General features: G+C 45.3%; 1 protein-coding gene across 1 annotated transcript in view; it reads right to left on the reverse strand.

Moving 5' to 3' along the window:
* Positions 1–14,633, reverse strand: part of NUFIP1 (nuclear FMR1 interacting protein 1) — a 93,477-nt gene that overhangs the window by 34,218 nt on the left and 44,626 nt on the right. The window contains exons 10-11 of the transcript XR_014186173.1: positions 747–832; positions 377–477 (exon numbers count right to left, since the gene is read on the reverse strand). The gene's annotated coding sequence lies outside the window, so the exon portion shown is untranslated. The remainder of the gene's footprint in view (positions 1–376; positions 478–746; positions 833–14,633) is intronic.

The raw sequence follows: 14,633 nt of genomic DNA on the forward strand, positions 1-14,633 counted from the left end.
ACAACAACTGTGTGCAAGGTAGGGGAGCAAAGGTCTGAGCCTGAACGCAGAACTGTGGCACTAGGAACCCAACCCTGACTAGACCAAACCAAAAGCTTCAGTTGCTGGCTAACCCCTGCAGCACTTCCAAGAAGCCTGGCATCCCCCTCCTGCAAGTGATCCTGAGAAGTCCCCCAGCAAGTAAATTGAGGGTTAGTTTTGCCTGAGAAAAGGGGGAGGCAAGTTCAGTTTTCCACCAGCTTCCAGAGCTGCTCCAGCAGTTTCCCACTGAATCCTCCTATTCTACCTGCAAAATACTTAATGGCACATTTCCACATGGATAGGAAAGATAATTGATTTAATTAAATATCAAAGATCCCCTTATTTTGACACTGACCTAAAGCACATGGTACTCCTGGCAGGGGTTGTGTCGGTTCCATGGACTTCAGGATTAACTCCAGTAGCTCACGTTGCTCAACTTCACTTCCATGAACTCTCCTGGAACAAATCACAAACAATTTTGTAAGTGTTTGGGAGAAAACAAGGAGATTATTAACAGCCAGCATGCATCAAACTGACCTAATTGTATTGGGTTATGTCAGGCCAATCTAAATTTGTTTTCATAACAAGATAGTGGAAGAATCAGTAAATGTCACATATCTTGACTTTTCGAAGCTGAAGAAGTATGGTCCAGATTAAATTATTTGAGATGGTTATAAGAGTGGCTGGAAAATCATAGAGAGTTCTTCTTGGTGCCCTAGTCTCACCTCACAATAAGACTGAAAGGACATTCAGGCAGTGGTCTGTGCGGTCTGTCCCAAGTCTGATGTCACTCCACATTTTCAGTAACAACCTAGGAATAGAAAAAAAGGGACATTTGCTAGTGACATGAAGCTGGAAGAGGTTGCATGCAACTTAGTACACAGATTAAGAACTAAAAAATAAAATAAATTAAGAAATCCCCTGCAAAACAGTTTGACTCAGTTTTGAGTAGTCAAATATGAAGTTCTGCATTAAACAGCAAACACAACTTCTCAAAATCACACCAGGGAATTACCAGGTGAGGAGCAATTTTGGAGAAGTGAGCTACAGGCTGAGCATAACTCAATAATATCTTGTTGCTGTAAAAAAGGTAAGTCTTGTAGGGGATATATAAACACAAGTGTCCCAACGTGAAAACACAAGATAGTTCTGCTCTGCTCTGCTTGATGATCTTCCCTCAAAGGCCTCAGTGCCCAGCTTGGGCAACAGTGCTTCAAACACAATCTGTATGATGGGTGGGCCAAGCAGAGACAGGTCAGAGGGGGGCAGCAAGGTCTAAAACAAAATGATTCAATGGTAAAAGTAAAAAGTTAAGCATTGTGGCATGGAAGGCTTTCTAAAATTGAAGATAAGGAAGTGCTGGAGAAGACTGAAAAAGCTGTGGTTTCTCCATCACTGCAGGTATCCACTACTGACAGGTGGGCAGATATCTGTCAGGAATGACATTGAGCTGGGGAAGAAGATGGATGAGAAATTGCGCCCCTGCAGAGCAGAGGTATGTCCTGGGACTGCAGACAGCACTTGGGAGACATCAAGCCATGAAGCCAGACTTGGTACATAGTGACAGAACCCGAGGAAATGGCAGGAAGATGTGCCAGGGGAAGTTTAGGTTGGACATTAGGAAAAGGTTCTTCACCCAGAGGGTGGTGGAGCACTGGAACAGGCTCCCCAGGGAGGTGTCACAGCCCCAAACCTGACAGTGTTCAAGAAGAGACTGGACAACACCCTCAGACTTGAAAGGACCAGAACGCTGTCCTAAAAAACATAGCAGGGGTCATCCTTCCCTGACTTCAGATCTGCATGTATGTTGTTGCAGCAATGTGCTACATACATAGCATAGGGACCACCTCTGAAAGGTAATGTAGCTGACACTGATGTAGGAGAAAACATGCTGGCAGGAGAAAGAAAAGCAATAGGTAATCTCCAATGAAGCAAATAATTAATTACCCCTCCTGGAACATAAAGTTGGGGAGGATTGTAATGTACCATAAAATTGTATCAACAAGTCTGTAGCTCATGCTATCCAGCAAAGCTGCATGTTTAAGTTTGTGGATGTATTTAAGTCTCCCAGCTCTGAAGAAAGCTGCCTCTATTTCAAGCCTGTAGAAGGATTTCTGAGCCTGAGCTTTTTATACTTTTTCGAAGATAAACCAATTAGTCTTATTAAAGGTGCTATCTGTATCTCACCATCACCTTGCCATCTTGCCTCGGATAACGGAAGTGTCTCTGTTTTATGCGATAATGGAGGGAATTACGGAAAATGGGCTGGAAGTGTCCTTTTGTCCATGGAAGGATTAAACACATTTATCTCATTTTTGCTGAATTCCCTTTTCAAATGATCTCGAAAAATCTGCAGCAATGGAGATCCTGCACATGTCCTAGGCAGTCTGTTCAGATGCTTTGTTATCCTTTGCTGCCGACAGCATTTCCTAACACCTAACCCATATTCCACTGATGTAGGGAAATTAAGGCCATTACGTGCTTTACACAAGTGTCCTGGTTTTGTTAAAAACAAGTTTCTCTTTCAGTGAATTTTGCCTGTCAGCTAAAGCCTTCATATTAACTGCATTTTCCTGGAGAACCAGACCCATGTTTTGGTAAACCTAGCAATGGAATGCAAACATATTGATAAGCACGGATGGACATCTCGCGAGAGGGGCGACGAGAAACAAGTGACTAAGAAACTGACCAACTGTGTATAACATTCCATTCACGTGAATACTTCATATAAAAGTGGGAGATCACGAGGATCTCTTCCCTTTTCCCTTCTGCTTATGGCCGACCTTAGGAGAGGATCTCGCTGGTTGTCCCTGAGAACTGAGGCCTAGTGAGAGACTGAATCCAGCTCCACTTGGCTGCAGAGTCTAATCCTGGACTTTGGTGGCCGGCTCTGCAGTTGCTGAGACTTTCAAGATTGGTTTTGTATATTTTGTATTATTTTCTCTATTCTTATTAGTAGCATTAGTAAAATACCTTTAATTTTTCCAACTCTCTTCTCTCTGTCCTTCTTTCCCTCCCGATCGCCTGTCCTGAGTGGGAAGGGGGGAGAGGGAGGGGCAAAAGGGGGAAGTGGGGGGGAGAGGAGGTTAACAATACATCTGCCAGGGTTTTATTGTCACCCCGCAATCTTAACCCTCGACAGATAATTGGCGCCCAACGTGGGGCAAGAGAAAGGGGTAAATTTGGAGATTTTTGGCTTTTCTGCTGCTCTAACGTACCTTTCAGTTTTCTTGGCACGGTGCCAACTCATAGAGTTGTGATACTCGCGCGTCTGTTTGCTTCGGACATTATTTAGTGGTATTAAGGCAAAGTGAATTACGTTGATTTAAAGATGTTATGGCATAAGTTGTATCAGTTGTTTTCTACCTTGTGCTCACTGATTCCATATCTGTGTTGGGCTTTCTTTCTTAATCGAAGTATTCATTATATAACAACAAGGAACTGGACAATGATTATGATGATACTGTGTGGTTTGTCACTGGTTTATTTCATTGTACTGCAGCCGCTAATTAATTTCTACTCGCTTCTGCTTTACCTTGAAAAGCCTCCAGGAGAGATTAAAGAGCAGAACGGCTCTGTGTTTGCTAATTGGTCAAGCGAATCTTTAGAAAGGCTGACTAACAATACTTTCGTTTTTTCGCTAGGAGAGTTCGCAAATGTTTTAGAGAATTTTGAATATCCTTGGAGTTTTGATAGAACTGTGATGGTGTTATCTGGTTTGCTGAATGTGTGTCAGTTTGTGCTTCTGTTAAGAGAAATGGCGTTCAACAGGAGGTTTGCGTCTCTTTGTTGTCCTGAGATTTGCGATGCGTCTTCGGAAGCTTTAGCAAAAAGCTCTCCTGGCCGCTCGAGAAAGAGCAAAGCAGCAAAGGCTGCAGCTGCTGCCACTGCCCCCCCGCCAACCGCGGCTTCGCAGGCTGAAGGTACGGCTCCTACGCAGCCCAAGGACATTGCTGATAACGTTACTTCTCCAGCCTCACAGGCTAAGGCAGCCCCCCTTTCTTCACACACTGGGCACTGTTGCTGCTGTAACCACAGTAACCACTGTGACAGTCATTCAGACTCTGGAAGTGAATCAAATGATGGTAAACCCATATCAGCATCAGTTGCCGGTTGTAAGAAAGTCACTAGAAAGACTACCCGTGCAGCAGATGATGGCACAGGGCCAACATCAACCCAAGGGCCATCATCATCAGGACAGGGAGGAGATGAAGTGACCACCACTCGGTCCTTCTCTCCAGGTGAGCTGAGAGATCTGCGAAAAGACTTTAGTCGTCGTGAAGGCGAGAATATTTTAACCTGGCTGCTCCGATGCTGGGACAATGGGGCAGGAACAATTGAATTGGAAGGTGGTGAAGCCAGGCAGCTGGGATCTCTGTCAAGAGACTCCACCATTGATAGGGCAATTTCAAGAGAGTCTAATGCCACTACTCTCTGGGCCCGACTCCTGGCAGCTATGAAAGTAAGATTTCCCTACAAGGAAGATTGTATATCCAAGTTAGGGAACTGGAATACTATGGAGAGAGGTATTCAGCTCCTGAGAGAATTAGCTGTGCGAGAGATCATCTATTTTGAACCAAACAGCCAAGAGGGGACAGACCCAGATAGAATCAATTGTACACGACCCCTGTGGCGCAGATTTGTACAAAGTGCACCACCTGCATATGCTAAGTCATTGGCAGGAATGGTCTGGTCATCACGAGGTATACAAGATATTACTGAAGTGATTGAGCAGCTCCGGAACTTTGAGGACAGCCTTGCTGGTTCTCTACGGGCTTGTGTCTCTGCTGTAGAGAAACTGTGTGAAAAATCTGATGACCGGTTTGAAAAGCTATTGCAAGAAATCAAAGAACTCAGAGAAGACACATACCATTCACGACCTGCACAAACCTATGTTTCAGCTGTTAGGAAAAGGCGTTTCCAATCTCGAGAGAGAGGACAGAGGCAGCCCACAAAAAGAGGTTCACTGTGGTTCTTCCTACATGAGCAGGGAGAAAACATGAATAAGTGGCATGGAAGACCTACCTCAGAACTTCAAGAACGAGTACGTGAGATAAAAGGAAAAACTCCTAGGAAGGTGGCTGCTCCAGTTTACAAAAGGAGCAGAAGAGATTCTGATGCTCTTGAAGGAACCTCTAATTCACACCCAGAGACTGTGCAAAACAGAAATTAGAGGTGCCCTGCCTCCAACCAGGTGGAGGAAAGGGATAATAGAGTTTATTGGACTGTACAAATACGATGGCCTGGTACAACACACCCCCAGGAGTACAAAGCTTTAGTGGACACTGGTGCACAGTGCACGATAATTCCTTCTAATTATAAAGGAACGCAATCCATCAATATTTTTGGAGTGACTGGGGGATCCCAGGAACTGACTGTTGTAGAGGCTGAAATGAGCCTAACTGGAAAAAACTGGCAAAAGCATCCTATTGTGACTGGTCCAGATGCTCCGTGCATCCTTGGCATAGACTACCTCAGGAGAGGGTATTTTAAGGACCCAAAAGGGTATAGGTGGGCATTTGGTATAGCAGCTGTGGACACTGAGAAAATTGAACAGCTGTCTGATTTGCCTGGTCTTTCAGATGATCCTTCTGTTGTAGGACTGCTGATGGTTGACGATCAGCAGGTGCCAATTGCTACCACGACGGTGCATCGCCGGCAATATCGCACCAATCGAGACTCTTTGATTCCTATCCAGAAGTTGATCCGTCAATTGGAAAGCCAGGGTGTGATCAGTAAGACTCGCTCACCTTTTAACAGCCCAATCTGGCCAGTGCGTAAGTCTAGTGATGAGTGGAGACTAACTGTAGACTATCGTGGCCTGAATGAAGTTACGCCACCACTGAGTGCTGCTGTGCCTGACATGCTAGAACTGCAATTTGAACTGGAGTCAAAGGCAGCTAAGTGGTATGCTACAATTGACATTGCTAATGCATTTTTCTCTATTCCTGTAGCAGCAGAGTGCAGGCCGCAGTTTGCTTTCACCTGGAGAGGCATCCAGTACACGTGGAATCGCTTGCCCCAGGGGTGGAAACACAGTCCTACCATCTGCCATGGACTGATCCAGACCACGCTGGAGCAAGGTAAAGCGCCAGAACACCTGCAATATATTGATGACATCATTGTATGGGGCGACACAGCGAAAGAAGTCTTCGAGAAAGGTGAGAGAATAATTCAGATTCTTTTGGATGCTGGTTTTGCCATAAAAAGAAGCAAGGTCAAGGGACCTGCACGAGAGATCCAGTTTTTAGGAATAAAATGGCAAGATGGCCGTCGGCAGATCCCAATGGATGTGATCAACAAAATTGCAGCAATGTCTCCACCTACTAATAAAAAGGAGACACAGACTTTCTTGGGTGTTGTAGGTTTTTGGAGAATGCATATTCCTGACTACAGCCACATTGTGAGCCCTCTGTATCGAGTGACTCGTAAAAAGAATCAGTTTGAGTGGGGCCCTGAACAACGACAAGCCTTTGAACAAATTAAGCGTGAGATAACTCATGCGGTGGCCCTTGGACCAGTTCGGACTGGACTAGATGTTAAAAATGTGCTCTACACCGCAGCCGGAGATAATGGACTTACCTGGAGCCTCTGGCAGAAAGCACCAGGAGAAACCCGAGGTCGACCCTTAGGTTTTTGGAGTCGAGGATACAAAGGATCTGAGGCCAACTATACTCCAACTGAAAAAGAGATACTAGCAGCATATGAAGGAGTTCGAGCTGCTTCAGAAGTGATCGGTACTGAAGCACAGCTCCTCCTGGCACCTCGACTGCCAGTGCTGAGCTGGATGTTCAAAGGGACGGTTCCCTCTCCACATCATGCAACCGAAGTTACGTGGAGTAAATGGATTGCATTGATCACGCAACGAGCTCGAATTGGAAGTCCCAATCGCCCAGGGATCCTAGAAGTGATTACAGACTGGCCAGAAAGTAAAGACTTTGGGATGTCTCCAGATGAGGAGGAAGTAAAACGTGCTGAAGAAGCACCACCGTATAATACACTTTCAGAGACTGATAAGCAGTATGCACTGTTCACAGATGGATCCTGTCGTCTTGTAGGAAAACATCGAAGGTGGAAAGCTGCTGTGTGGAGTCCCACACGACAAGTTACAGAAGCCACTGAAGGACAAGGTGAATCGAGTCAGTTTGCAGAAGTGAAAGCCATCCAGCTGGCTTTGGACATTGCTGAACGAGAGAAGTGGCCAATACTTTATCTCTATACTGACTCATGGATGGTAGCAAATGCCTTGTGGGGGTGGCTACAGCAATGGAAGAAAAGCAACTGGCAGCGTAGAGGTAAACCCATTTGGGCTGCCACACTGTGGCAAGATATTGCTGCTCGGCTAGAGAGCCTGCCTGTGAAAGTTCGGCATGTAGATGCTCATGTGCCTAAAAGTCGAGCCACCGAGGAACATCTAAACAACCAACAAGCAGATCAAGCTGCTAAGATTAAAGTAGCTGAGGTGGACTTGGACTGGCAACATAAAGGTGAACTTTTCCTAGCTCGGTGGGCCCATGATGCTTCAGGGCATCAAGGTAGAGATGCAACATATAAATGGGCTCGCGATCGAGGGGTGGACTTAACTATGGACACTATTTCACAGGTTATTCATGAATGTGAAACTTGCGCCGAAATCAAACAAGCGAAACGGTTAAAACCTGTATGGTATGGGGGGCGATGGTTAAAGTATAAGTATGGAGAAGCTTGGCAGATTGATTATATTACACTTCCACAAACACGTCAAGGTAAGCGTTATGTACTTACAATGGTGGAAGCAACCACTGGATGGTTGGAAACATATGCTGTACCTCATGCTACAGCCCGAAATACTATCTTGGGCCTTGAAAAGCAAGTCCTTTGGCGACACGGTACGCCAGAAAGAATTGAATCAGACAATGGTACTCATTTCAAAAACAGTATTGTAGACAATTGGGCCAAAGAACATGGTATTGAGTGGGTATATCATATTCCATATCATGCACCAGCCTCTGGGAAAATTGAAAGGTACAATGGTTTGCTAAAAACTACACTAAAGGCACTTGGTGGTGGAACCTTTAAAAACTGGGATTCACATTTAGCAAAAGCCACTTGGTTGGTCAACACCAGGGGATCAACCAATCGAGCCGGGCCCTACCCAATCAGAAATTCTACGGACTGTAGAAGGAGATAAAGTCCCTGTAGTACACATGAAAAATATGTTAGGAAAGGCAGTCTGGGTTACTCCTGCCTCAGGCAAAGGCAAGCCCATTCGTGGGATTGTTTTTGCCCAGGGACCTGGCAGCACCTGGTGGGTGATGCTTAAGGATGGAGAAGTTCGGTGTGTACCTCAAGGGGACTTGAGTTTAGGTGAAAATATTCAATACTGAACTGCATGATGTGAATTGCCGTACTAACAGTATTTAATAAGTGTCTTTCAGATCAAGACAGTGATGATGAAACCAGAGCTAGCTTCTTCGAGTGGCGCCTGACAATTCCTCGAAGTTGATGTCTTTAACCCACAAACAGTGGTCATGAGATGCACTTGTACCATTTTTTCCTGCCCTGGGAGACTGTTGTGACAAAATGAACTTAATGAACTTTTTAAAGGATGGTCCACTGATTAATTACTCCTGTGTATATATGTACATATGTATATATATATATAGTAGTAGTGATTAATTAGATTGTGTTGATAGATTGTATTGATAAGGTTTAAGTATTCAGCGAATGGCATATTATAAGGGGTGGAATGTCCTGGTTTTGTTAAAAACAAGTTTCTCTTTCAGTGAATTTTGCCTGTCAGCTAAAGCCTTCATATTAACTGCATTTTCCTGGAGAACCAGACCCATGTTTTGGTAAACCTAGCAATGGAATGCAAACATATTGATAAGCACGGATGGACATCTCGCGAGAGGGGCGACGAGAAACAAGTGACTAAGAAACTGACCAACTGTGTATAACATTCCATTCACGTGAATACTTCATATAAAAGTGGGAGATCACGAGGATCTCTTCCCTTTTCCCTTCTGCTTATGGCCGACCTTAGGAGAGGATCTCGCTGGTTGTCCCTGAGAACTGAGGCCTAGTGAGAGACTGAATCCAGCTCCACTTGGCTGCAGAGTCTAATCCTGGACTTTGGTGGCCGGCTCTGCAGTTGCTGAGACTTTCAAGATTGGTTTTGTATATTTTGTATTATTTTCTCTATTCTTATTAGTAGCATTAGTAAAATACCTTTAATTTTTCCAACTCTCTTCTCTCTGTCCTTCTTTCCCTCCCGATCGCCTGTCCTGAGTGGGAAGGGGGGAGAGGGAGGGGCAAAAAGGGGGAAGTGGGGGGGAGAGGAGGTTAACAATACATCTGCCAGGGTTTTATTGTCACCCCGCAATCTTAACCCTCGACAACAAGACACTCTTGTTTACATACTTAATACATTATTGATTCTCTTTTTTTTGAGAAATCATAATGATACTGTCTTTACCAACTTGATCATTCCTAAATGTAGTTCTCCCTTTTGTCCCTTTCCATAACCTGACAAAAATAAGGCCAGTGTACAGCCAGGGTACCACGCAGTCACAGTGATGTAGCCTTTGAGCTCTCTTAAAGTTAAATATACAATCAGTTATTTCACCTCTTCATTGTCAGACAAAAATAAAAGCCAAATCAGACTCAAATTCCACATATCAGCCATCGCAGAGAACTGTCATCTCAGTCTTCATGCTCAGCTGATTGAAATTACAATTGATGAACTTTAAATATATGTATATCAATCATTGCTAAGGTTAAGAGCTGAAAAGAGTGGAGAACCATCAGGAAGTTTCTAAAAGGAGGAAAATATTTCTCCTCCCCAAAAGAAAGCAAAACCAAAACCACCACACAACTGTCAAAACCAAGCCATGAACAAGGCATATTTTAGGTGTCCTATATCCTCCATCACCCAGTGTTCTCAGGCAGCTATTGAGAGGACTTTGAAAGGTGACATGAAGAGCAGCAAGGGAAACTTCATTTTTGCTCTTCTCGGTCCATTCCTGTGCACTGTCTACGTTACAGCTTATGCCAGTGCAGCCGATGCACAACCAGTCAAGGAACATCAAATAGTAGCTCCAATTTTGTTTCCTTTTGAATTTCATTGCTCAGGAAGAACACCAGCCCAGCAGCTGGGAGCCTGGCTGGTGCACTTACAGATCAAATGGATAAAGATTTTGGCAATGCCAAATCTGACACTGCAGACTAGAGTTGAGGTGACCAGAGAGGGAGGGAACAAGGGGCAATATGTCTCTCCAGCCCAGCTACAGACCTTTTGGATGGCAGTTTTCACCACAAGAAGGTCTTAACCCTGCAAGTTAATCACTGCACTTCACAACTGCTCACCCCATATCCAGTGGCAAGACCTGCCAGCCAGTGAAGACGGGACTGGCCGTACATTTGCACTGGGCATGGTCACCTGCAGCTCCCTCTACGCTCAGACAACATGGTTCATGTTCACAGCCCATCTGCCTCCATCTGTCCTGTTAGGCAGAGACATTTGATGGCTCCTACTTCAGACCAGGTCCATCACACCCCAAAACATGGTTTGGGGATTGCAGTTCACATGAGGTGGTGGTGCCCAGGCACTGCTCCTGCCCCTGCAGGGAGTCCCAGTGAAACCTCCTCTAAATAACACGCACCATTGTGGTCTTCGCAATTCAAGCTGTAACAGGTACAAAGGAAAGAGATAGACAGAGGCCTTTTGTTTTATATTTTAGCCTTTTTTAACAAACACATAGTAAAATCTGCAGAGAAACCCACATGACTGCATCCAGATGTATTTTTCATCCTGAAGAAAAAAATCAAGCCGGCTCCAGTTTGGAAGGTGAAAACCATGTGGTACCTAATTAAATGGCACATGTGATTAATAATTTACCCCAGCTATTTAGGACTTGAAGCCGTAGGTGATACCAGGAAGGAGTGAAAGGGAGCTGTGCAATCCATGCGTGCTGCACTGGGACCCAGAGATGACACTTTGAATAGGTCAGAGGTGGAAATGATTTACAGCTGTTTCAAGCTGGAATACCACAAAGCTTGGAGGGAGTGGCAAACCTCACCAGCGACCATCATTCATCTCTCCTGTCTCTTGCCTTAGTCTCTAATTTTAAATGTCACTTTTTTTTTTTTTAAGAGCCATCATTATGCTTTCAATCTCCAAGCCTTTCAGTTTCTCTGGAGAAACAAATGAGGGAAAAAAAAAACTTCGAAGAGCTCAGGAGGAAATGATGGGTTGTGATCATTTCCTTCTAGGAGATGAGTTGGTGAAGGATTTCCAAGAACAGACTCAAATGAATGTGTGTTTTGTGTTCAGCAGTATTGCTGGGGAATTTACACACCTGTCACCTAATTGCCGCTTCTTTTGTAAAACAGAAATGACAAACCCAAGTCATTTGCTTTTATTGTCTTTTTTTTTCTTTCTTTCTTTCTTTTTTTTTTTTTTTCCTTAATAGCAAAGTACTTGACACACTTTTGAAAAGAAATAGCAGATTTCCTCCGCACTTTGGGATTCAGTGCAGGCTGCAGTCTTCAAGGTGTAAGCAAAGTGGGTTTCCTTTGAGTCGTCACGGTATCAGATGGTGCAATGTATTATTAAAATCCAATTTAAACTTCCTACTCTCAGGTACCAGATGGCCAAACTATGTTTGCAGTCCTGGAGCATCACTAGGATGGGCTTGTCACATGCTTCTGCCATTGTCACACCTGTCTAAATAGAAATTTCTAATGTCACTTTGGTTTTTAAGTAGTTGGAAACCTGTTGATCGCTTCAGGTCTAACACAGAATCACAGAATTGACTGGGTTGGAAAAGACCTCAGAGATCATCGAGTCCAACCCTTGGTCCAACTCTAGTCCATTTATTAGATCATGGCACTAAGTGCCATGTCCAACCTGAGTTTAAAAACCTCCAGGGATGGCGAGTCCACCACCTCCCCGGGCAGGCCATTCCAATGCCTGACCACTCTCTCTGTAAAGAATTTTTTTCTAATATCTTTCTAATATCCAGCCTAAATTTCCCCTGGCAGAGTTTAAGCCCATGCCCCCTTGTCCTATTGCTAACTGCCTGGGGGAAGAGACCAATCCCCACCTGGCTATAACTTCCCTTCAGGTAGTTCTAGAGAGTGATGAGGTCACCTCTAAGCCTCCTCTTCTCCAGACTAAACAACCCCAGCTCCCTCAGCCTCTCCCCATAGGTCTTACGTTCAAGTCCCTTCACCAGTCGTGTTGCTCTTCTCTGGACCTGCTCCAGCACTTCAACACACCTAAGTGCTTTACAGGTGTCTGTCACGATGCACAAACATTCCCGCAACTGTAGAGATCTTGTTTAATTCTTGCAAAACGGAGGTCATCCTTAGCCAAACAGTGGGGATACAACTGGGTCTGGACCTTAATATTTATCTCTTGTTCCTCTGCCCTCATCGTGAAACCATGAGAAAACAAACCGAGGAGCAGCGTGCACAAAGAGACCACATTCCCAAGGCCAGCCAGGCTTCTCAGCTTGAGACTGAACATGAGGTTGGGAGCAGCTTGTTAAACAATAAAAAGAGAGAAATTGAGGAGAGAAATTTCCTTTATACTCAGAGTTCAGGGGATTTCTGCCAGGAAAGTTTTTTTCTTTTATTCATCTGTATGTATTTCTTCACTTGCATTGTCCATGCTCCATTACATTCCCCATTGCTTTGTAACTGAGGATTTTAGAAGACAGAACAAATTTTGAGCTGGCAGGGTAACAAGATCTAGAAAATTATACAGGACGTGGCTTGGACGGTATTTAGCCCAATGACATCATGGCCGCGTTACAACCCCTTCTGAAAAGACAGCAGCCTCCTGATCACACACAGAGCAGGGCATCCTCTCTAGAGAACTGTCCCACGGTTGTCCCTGGGAGAAACGGGATGGGGCAGATGCAGCTGCAATGTGACTACAGGGGAGGTGGGCATGTACCTAACTATGGTCCCATGAGCTGGAGCTCCTCCACTGTGCTCAACTGCGCACGTGTCTCCTCTGGGGAGGGATGTGCTGACACTTCGGGCTCTGAAAGAGCATGCAAGAGCTTCACCACTGAGGGCTCCACAGCTCTGACAACTGGCTGCATCTTCTCCAGAGAAAATATCAAAAAACCCCACTCCATAAGGGTGTCTCATGGATCTTCCTGCAAGCTTTCTCTATGTATTTCCCTTAGAAAAGCAAAAATCAAGCTGTTTTCTCATCCATATGAAGGGGAAAGGAGATCCCCTGCAGGAGGGAGGAATAAGAAGTACCTCAAGCATTACATGGGTCATTGTATGGGGATTGCGAAGCACTCAAACTGTTTGGAGGCACAATCTAGCCCCCTCACAGCTAACTGAGTGTGTTCAGTAGCATGGCAACATGACTGAGCCATCCTTCTTGAGGCTAATACTGCATGGGGAGATTAACTGCAAACAAGCAAGTAACAATAACAGGCTTATTGAAATGCAAGGGGAGATCTGCTTTGACCACGTCAAAATACCCCTTCTCCATTTCCCGCTGCTGGTGTGGGTGCCCTGCCTGTATGGCATGGAGAAGCCCCCCCTTTCCGTGGTGGTTGCCACCAGCTCCACACCTCTGACAGCAGCATGCCCTGGCAGGGTCGGAGAGTGATGTGAGACAGTGGGATGATGGCAGGGAAGTCCTCAACCCAGCACAAAGCTGGGGCAGGAAAAGGAGAGCAGGGAGGGGGTTGTGAAGCTGGAGGCAGGTGGAAAACCGGGATTTAATTCCCAGCAGGGCTTCCTGGAAAAGACTGAGCAACACACTGCAGAGAGGGGATTCCTCTCCTACTCCTCCTCCCCACAGGCACCCAGAGTAAGTTAAACAAGGCATTGGATGTTTCTATTTTAAGAGCAACCAGGGAGGCTGGCAACTACAAAATGAAAAGGAAGGGAGGGCAGAAGTTGTCTAGCAAAATTAGCAACACATTTCACTCCCTGCCTTCCAGGGAGCGTGCCCCTTTCCAGCATTTATGCGCAGCATAAATTATTCCTGTCTAAATTTGAGCCCGTACTGTTGTTTCTGCCAAGTGTTTGCTCTTGAATGCCATATTTTTTAGGCACAGATGACACTGGATGACACGTGTCATCGCAGTACGTGCCCTTGAAAAATATGCGCTGTGAGATTGCACTGACGTTCTCCAGGACATGCTGCTCGCGTGTGCAGAGAAAGCGGTCGGAAGGTCTCAGTCAAGAGAATACTTGTCTGTCCCACTGCGGCAAAGCTGGACTATTGGGGAAGATCTCTGCTGCTGAATGTCACCAGGTTCACAGATCATCACCGAACCGTGCGTGCATTTGGCTGGTGCAGATAATACCTCTGGTCACCTTCTTCCTCGGATATCTCTGCGCTGCTGCTTCTCCTGTGAATGAGACCTGTCTGCTCACTGCGCTGTGTAAAGCCACAACTTCATTGTCTATCACAGGTCCCTTAACATGCAGTAGCTACCTCAGGTGTGCTCCTCTCAGCTCCTCCTGTGCGCCATTAGCAACTGCCTTAAGGGCAAAACCGAGAGGCTGGATAAATATTTTACAATTATTTTCATTCTCTCTAACCCACATTCTTGTTCACGCCTTTTGGCCACATGCCACCTGCCCACACG

The sequence above is a fragment of the Streptopelia decaocto genome (genome assembly GCF_964273445.1).
Source record: "Streptopelia decaocto genome assembly, chromosome: 1".
Classification (NCBI taxonomy): Eukaryota; Metazoa; Chordata; class Aves; order Columbiformes; family Columbidae; genus Streptopelia; species Streptopelia decaocto.